The sequence below is a fragment of the Rhodnius prolixus genome, unplaced genomic scaffold, assembly GCF_049639745.1.
Source record: "Rhodnius prolixus isolate KJV_2025 unplaced genomic scaffold, Rpr scaffold_2, whole genome shotgun sequence".
Classification (NCBI taxonomy): Eukaryota; Metazoa; Arthropoda; class Insecta; order Hemiptera; family Reduviidae; genus Rhodnius; species Rhodnius prolixus.
This window is the reverse complement of record NW_027411592.1, coordinates 56,228,629-56,234,693: the sequence shown is the minus strand read 5'-3', so window position 1 is coordinate 56,234,693 and position 6,065 is coordinate 56,228,629. Positions and strand designations below refer to the sequence as shown.

General features: G+C 35.0%; 1 non-coding gene across 1 annotated transcript; it reads left to right on the top strand.

Annotated features, from left to right (window-relative positions):
- The first annotated feature begins 5,566 nt into the window (after positions 1–5,566).
- Positions 5,567–5,712, top strand: LOC141450582 (U4 spliceosomal RNA). Its single transcript, XR_012456179.1, has one exon. It is a non-coding gene; the product is annotated as a U4 spliceosomal RNA (small nuclear RNA).
- Positions 5,713–6,065: the final 353 nt, after the last annotated feature.

Sequence of the window (6,065 nt, the reverse complement as noted above, 5' to 3'; positions counted from 1 at the left end):
CATCGCTTCGCTAGGAAATGTCACTGTGGCCAATCCATTCTCCAGCCTACCTGGGAGTTTAACATTGAGATATTGTCTCTACTTCGTCTTTGGTTAGTTTAACCATTTAGTTTAGAAGAGATGGGAAAGTATGTCTCATCTTTCATTGTTGATGTTGATGACTCCCCCCTATTCAACATCCTATTTCTAGAAATAGTTCTTCCAAGTTTCAAAGTTTAACAAATATGAAATTTTTTCATTTTCTCATATTCTTCGTAAAGTTTCCCTATTTTGGAATATTCACTGGAGATAATTTTTTTTTGTTCAGAGCTTTTTTTTGGGGGGAGAAATAGTGTCTGGAAAGTGGTTTGTATGTTTGTCTCTACGTTTATCCGCCATTACTCAAAAAATAGGAAGTTATTGCAAAAGGAAATGCTAACAAGAGAAGAGCCAATGAGTATTGTTCAAAATGAATGAATCGAAATTACCCACTTTATCGAACCTATTTTGCCAACTATTGAATTTTCTTATTTATGTTCTTGAACGTTTTTCTATAAACATTGACCATTCATTACGACCAAGTTGAGGAGTAGCTGTGATATACATTTATATAATGGTGGCGACCAACACCAATCGTAAAACCGGTAGTGAGCACCGAAATCTTTTCAAAGCTTCTAGTACTAGAGAAAGGGCAGTGGTTATAAAGCTCGGCTTTGTAAGTCGAAGATCGCCAGTTCGAATCCAGCGTGTAGCCACTTTTTATTCGTTATTAATGGTAAAATATGTTCTTCCGCCCCCGCCCGTCCAAGGCATTGCCTGAAAAAGTAGGCTATTACACTTTTTATTTTTTTCTTACTCGATCTCCACAGATTTGAATCGATAAGAGCTGTGGTTCCTTGAACGACCTTACAATATTCTCTAATCTATTGCCGAAGAAAGAAGATGGTGCATCAAAATATTACTCAGTGCGATCCGAAGACCAAAGACTTCTCTCACTAAGACCAAATCTGCTTTCTTCGTTCTTATCTTTGAGTTGGCACTCTATTCAACATCCTTCTTTTCATACCACTTCCTTCGTAAAAACTTTTTATTGGCACTTCCTGTATCTCTCCAGTTCTTAAACACTTTCAAAATCCATCCTAATTAAGTGGCCAGTGTTCCAGTAAATCGACAACTAGAAGAAATGGCGATTAAAAAGACAACCAGCTAAATCTCCATTAAATAGTCTTGAACAAACTATTTTGAGAGCTCCCTTCAATTAATTTAATTTTGATTTTTTCATAAGAATTTATAAAACCTTTTAGTGACCTCAAAAATATTATATTAAGGATTCAAATTAGCGAGGGAATCGGCCCAGAAATACAAAAAACCGCAACTCGTCTTTCTGCCAACGTTTCGGACAAATATAGTGCCTTCTTCAGGGCGTGGCTATGCGCGTTGGTTGAGTTACAGAAAATTGCACAGTCACGCCCTGAAGAAGGTAATATATTTGTCCGAAACTTTGACAGAAAGATGGAGTTGTTTTTTTTTATTTGGATCGATTCCAAACCAATTAGAATCCTTAATATATTTTACATATAAGGTTTACTCAGCGCAACCCGAAGACCGAATCTACTACTTTCGTTCATTTCTTTGAGTTGGCACTCTATTCAACGTCCTTCTTTTCATGCTTCTTCCTTTATAAAAACTTATTATACTTTAGTTTTAAGTATAATTTATTCATAAGCAACATATAACCGCTCAGATCAAGAGAAACCGCTCGTCACAGATCAAAAGAGAGAGAAAGAAAAGAAAAAAAACAATAATATACATTTAATCTCTCCTCCCATTGGCCACAGCCATCCATTCTTCTTTGTATATTTTCATAAATAATTCAGCCTTGTTTCACATGATTTGTATTTACTTGTTACATAGAAGAAAAGTGTTTGAAATGGAACAGTCTAAACACTACAAAAAGAACAAAACCCAAAAAGAAATGAAGATGTCAAATACAATTACACCGACAGATTGACAGTATCTTAACCTCAAATAAAATAGTAAAATTGAAAAATAATAAAATGGAGTTGGGACCGAAAAAAAAAATGTATATATATTAGTGGGAATATTCTATTTGATCTTTTCTTTAATCGATTGTGTGCTTAGAGAATAAACATTGGTTCAATCGATTGATTGATTACACAATCGATTGTACTTATAGTCTAATTTATCTAAAAATTATTTTGTGAAAAAAATCTATCTTTGCATATTTAAGATGAGTTTTAAAATTATTCAATAATTAACTGCAGTATTTCGCTTTGTTATTTCCACGAAATGGTGAAGTATAAATCTTTTAATGGATATTAAAGCTTAGAAAAATAGTATTTTCTGTTTCATTAGTGGTTCAGAATAGTGATGTTTCATCTTTTTTATTAAGAGAAGGATTTAAATTATATATGGTGAGGTTCTAGTAATAATTAATGGACTTCTTATAAGAGGCTGCCATTACTGCTTATCTGTAGTACATGCATTTTGTTATAATATATCAAGCTGATAGTGCAATCAAATCGCGGCTATTTATTATATCATCAATACAAGGTGAGATGGCGATTTGAGATTGGCCAAAGGGTTGTTCGATTTAATTTACGTTCATGTTCACTAGATTTGCGAATATTTTTTTTATCCAACCAAGTGCAAAAACTATCGTTGATTTTGTCCTCCTCTCAGCAGGTGTGTTTATTGTATTTCCGTCCGGTTTCGTATTTTTACCCATCATCAGAGATAGGTAAATCCGTTTAGTGAAGTCAAATTTTGATTTATCCAAACTGAAACTAGTCAGGGATGCTGTTTTGTCCAACACTGCGGACCTAGTCACGTTTTCTGCAGAAAACTGATTGAAGTTTTTGGTTATTGGCTGACCATATTGCTATTCTTTCTATCAACTATGATCCTAGTTCAGCTTCCTATCATTTACAGACCCATTTAAACCAATAAGAACCTTGGAGGCGAATAGTGGTGATGGGAGAACTGCATGAGGATTATTTGAAGTTTCCAAACAAATTGGGATTCCGCCCACATCTCCTATGTTTGTGGTCTGCTCCTCTGTAAAATGGGAGCTTTCTATTTGATCCCAAATTGAAGGTGAAGTAGCATTAGAACCAATGTTATTGGGATAGTTTTACTAAGATAAACAAAGATTTCTTAAAGCGCTAGTGACTGTACAAGAATATGGGAAAAATTGCTTACATAAGTATTTCAGTTTTATAACTAACAGCATATTGTTTATTAAATATAATTGAGAAAATAAAAGGCGTCTCCCCGATGTTGTATCAGGAACTCAAGGAGAAATTCAACCCCTCAGCGAGGGAATCCAATACGAGTATTTCGGAGGCTCTGTTGTCACTCCTGAGTCATTCACTCTTTGGCGCTGGTCGCATGTCGTCTTGGATTGAGCTAGGGATGTTCTGGGAAGGGAGAGGAACTCCCCTAGCGTTATATATGGTTCCTTCTCTTTTCACAGGTGTTCTGAGCATCACTTCCTCTGCCTACTCCTCTTTAAAAATCCCTGCTACGGAACAAATCTCTTCCTTTAGCCTCTCAGCAAGTGTTGGAAGTGCATCTTTTTATCCAATCAGGATATAATCCACTTCCTCCTGCTAACATGTTCCGTTCACTATCTTGGACGTCGACAAACGATTCCCGCGGAATTCACACACCAGACTGAAACGACTTCAACTGAACTATTAATTCTCAACTATTGCGCCAGATAGGCAGACAATCGAAACTACCACTTGAACAAAAACGACTAATTATGCAAAATTTAAAGAACGTCAAATGAAAAATTCTTCGAACAAATTGTAGACGATCCCAATTAATGTCTCAAAATTCTACACTTCATAATGATCTCGAAACTGATATAGCACAAAGCATATTTCGCTTCGATTCTTCGATTTCCATCTCTTTTTTTTTCAGATCCTCTGAGACAAAATCATGCTCTACAATCAGGGGTCGGCAACCTATTTTTAGTAGGGAGCCATTTCTCCTTTAATACTTTTAATAATTCTTACCAAGAGCCGCAAGGATGATGGTGTAAAGAAACTCTGTAGATCATTTGTATTCAAAAATTATTATTTTATGATATTCAATAACATTTAAATATTTTAAAACTGTCCAGTAGGACAGTTGTATAAGGTTCCATCGTCAAAAACTCCACGAAAAAGCGTAACGTTCAAAAACACCCAACTTTGACAATTTTATATATTTATTTTCACATATTCAAAGTAAATAAACGAATAAATAATAACTAAACCTGTGTTTGAATGAAAATGGCGGCAGTCCTATATATTACGTACTGTATTTTAATATAATTCTATTCAATTTCAAACCTATCACATTTAAAATTCTTTTTGAAAGAATATCTTTACTTTAATAAATGAAATTTTCATTTCTTTCAATAAAATTGAAATATACAATATATTTTGGGCAGGCTGAAGAGCCACAAAATTTGGATAAAAGAGCCGCATGCGGCTCGCGAGCCACGGGTTGCCGACCCCTGCCCTACATCTATTCTAATTTCAAATCGGTTGAGTCACTATTTTTGGTCAACATTTACAACAGTAAAGTGACTTAACTCCAACTAGGTCCAGCTAGTTCTAGTGGATAGCTTCTCTACTCCAACTGGACCAGCCAAGAATACTGTCTTATCTTAAATTAACTAAACTAATATTTTTTTCTGTAGATAGTAAAATAAAGCTTTTGGAAGAAATTGAAGAGACTGGTTATCCCCAAGTAAAGATTAAAACAAAGTTTTAAGCGTTTTAATAAAATTTTGTCTTTTTGATGCACAAAATTTTGTTTGGACAGCAAGCCAAAAAAATAAAAAAAGGCGATTGGTATCTCTAACGATGGTTCCTAGTTTTAGCGATTGGTCAGCCAGTTCCCCTCCCCAATCTCTTTCACTACCTCATTCTTCTTCCGTCTTTCACTAACTAGAACACATAAAATACCGTTCTCTCTGCTTTCTAAATTTTTATTTAAGTGAAATTAACGATAATGGCTCTGAAAGAAAATGTTTACGAAAGTTGTTAGTGGGTGGAAAACTAAGTGAATTGGTTTTTCCCAGTTTGAAAACGTTCCAAACTAACGTAGAACCTATATTTCAATTAGGAAACAGAATTAAGCATATGCTGTAATATCTTGTAAGTCAACAGGCGCCCACAGATTGTAATGTAACTATATATTTATATAAGTTACAATTATTTAAACAACGCTATATATAACTCATGTAAAAACGCCTAAAATTTTAAGTAGCGGAATTAGAAATTTTGTTAAAACAAACTTCCGTTGAGAAAGCTTTTTCATTAAGCGATTCACTTTTACGACCATAAAATGCAGGAGAGTATAATGGTGTCTGTGTGTGTTGTGGAAGGTAAGTTTGGCGGGTTCACGATGGGTATAACGGGTTTTTCGGTGGGTTTACTCTAAAATTGTGTAACTCAACTGACACTTTATTATATTTTTTTTTGGAATAACCACCATTAGCAATCGCCTATCGTTAAGCAATAAGTAGCCTATTTTTGTAACGGTATATTCTAAATAATGGTAAGAAAAAAACCTTGCGCAGTGGCAATTTCTTAACCATTGAAGATCTCCTGAAGTGCGATTATTGCTAGTTGATACTGCAGAATTAATACCGGAAGTGGCTAACCTCCATAGTCATTTTTCCGTGTATTTCCGTGACTTTGCTGGTGTTACGAAGATATTAGCATTGACTAGTATTTAGAGTTAAGTTTCTATCTAAATCTGGGTTGATGTGGGAGGCTCCTTAGTGGGAGAGAGATTAGATGAGATTAGATCTAGATCAATAGATGAGGACCTAAGGTCCTTGGGGTTGTTGAACTGGAAAGGTAAGTTACTTAGCGACAGTACAAGATGCCATTAAGGTTCCAAATTTACTATAGTGATTTTGAAGTTCATAAAATTGGGGCAAAATCAGATGACAACCACTTAGAGGGTACCCTCTTCCGACACTTGCTGAGAGGTTAAAGGAAGAGACTTGTTCCGCAGCCGGGATTCAATCAAACTTCTATTTTTAAAGAGGAGTAGGCGGA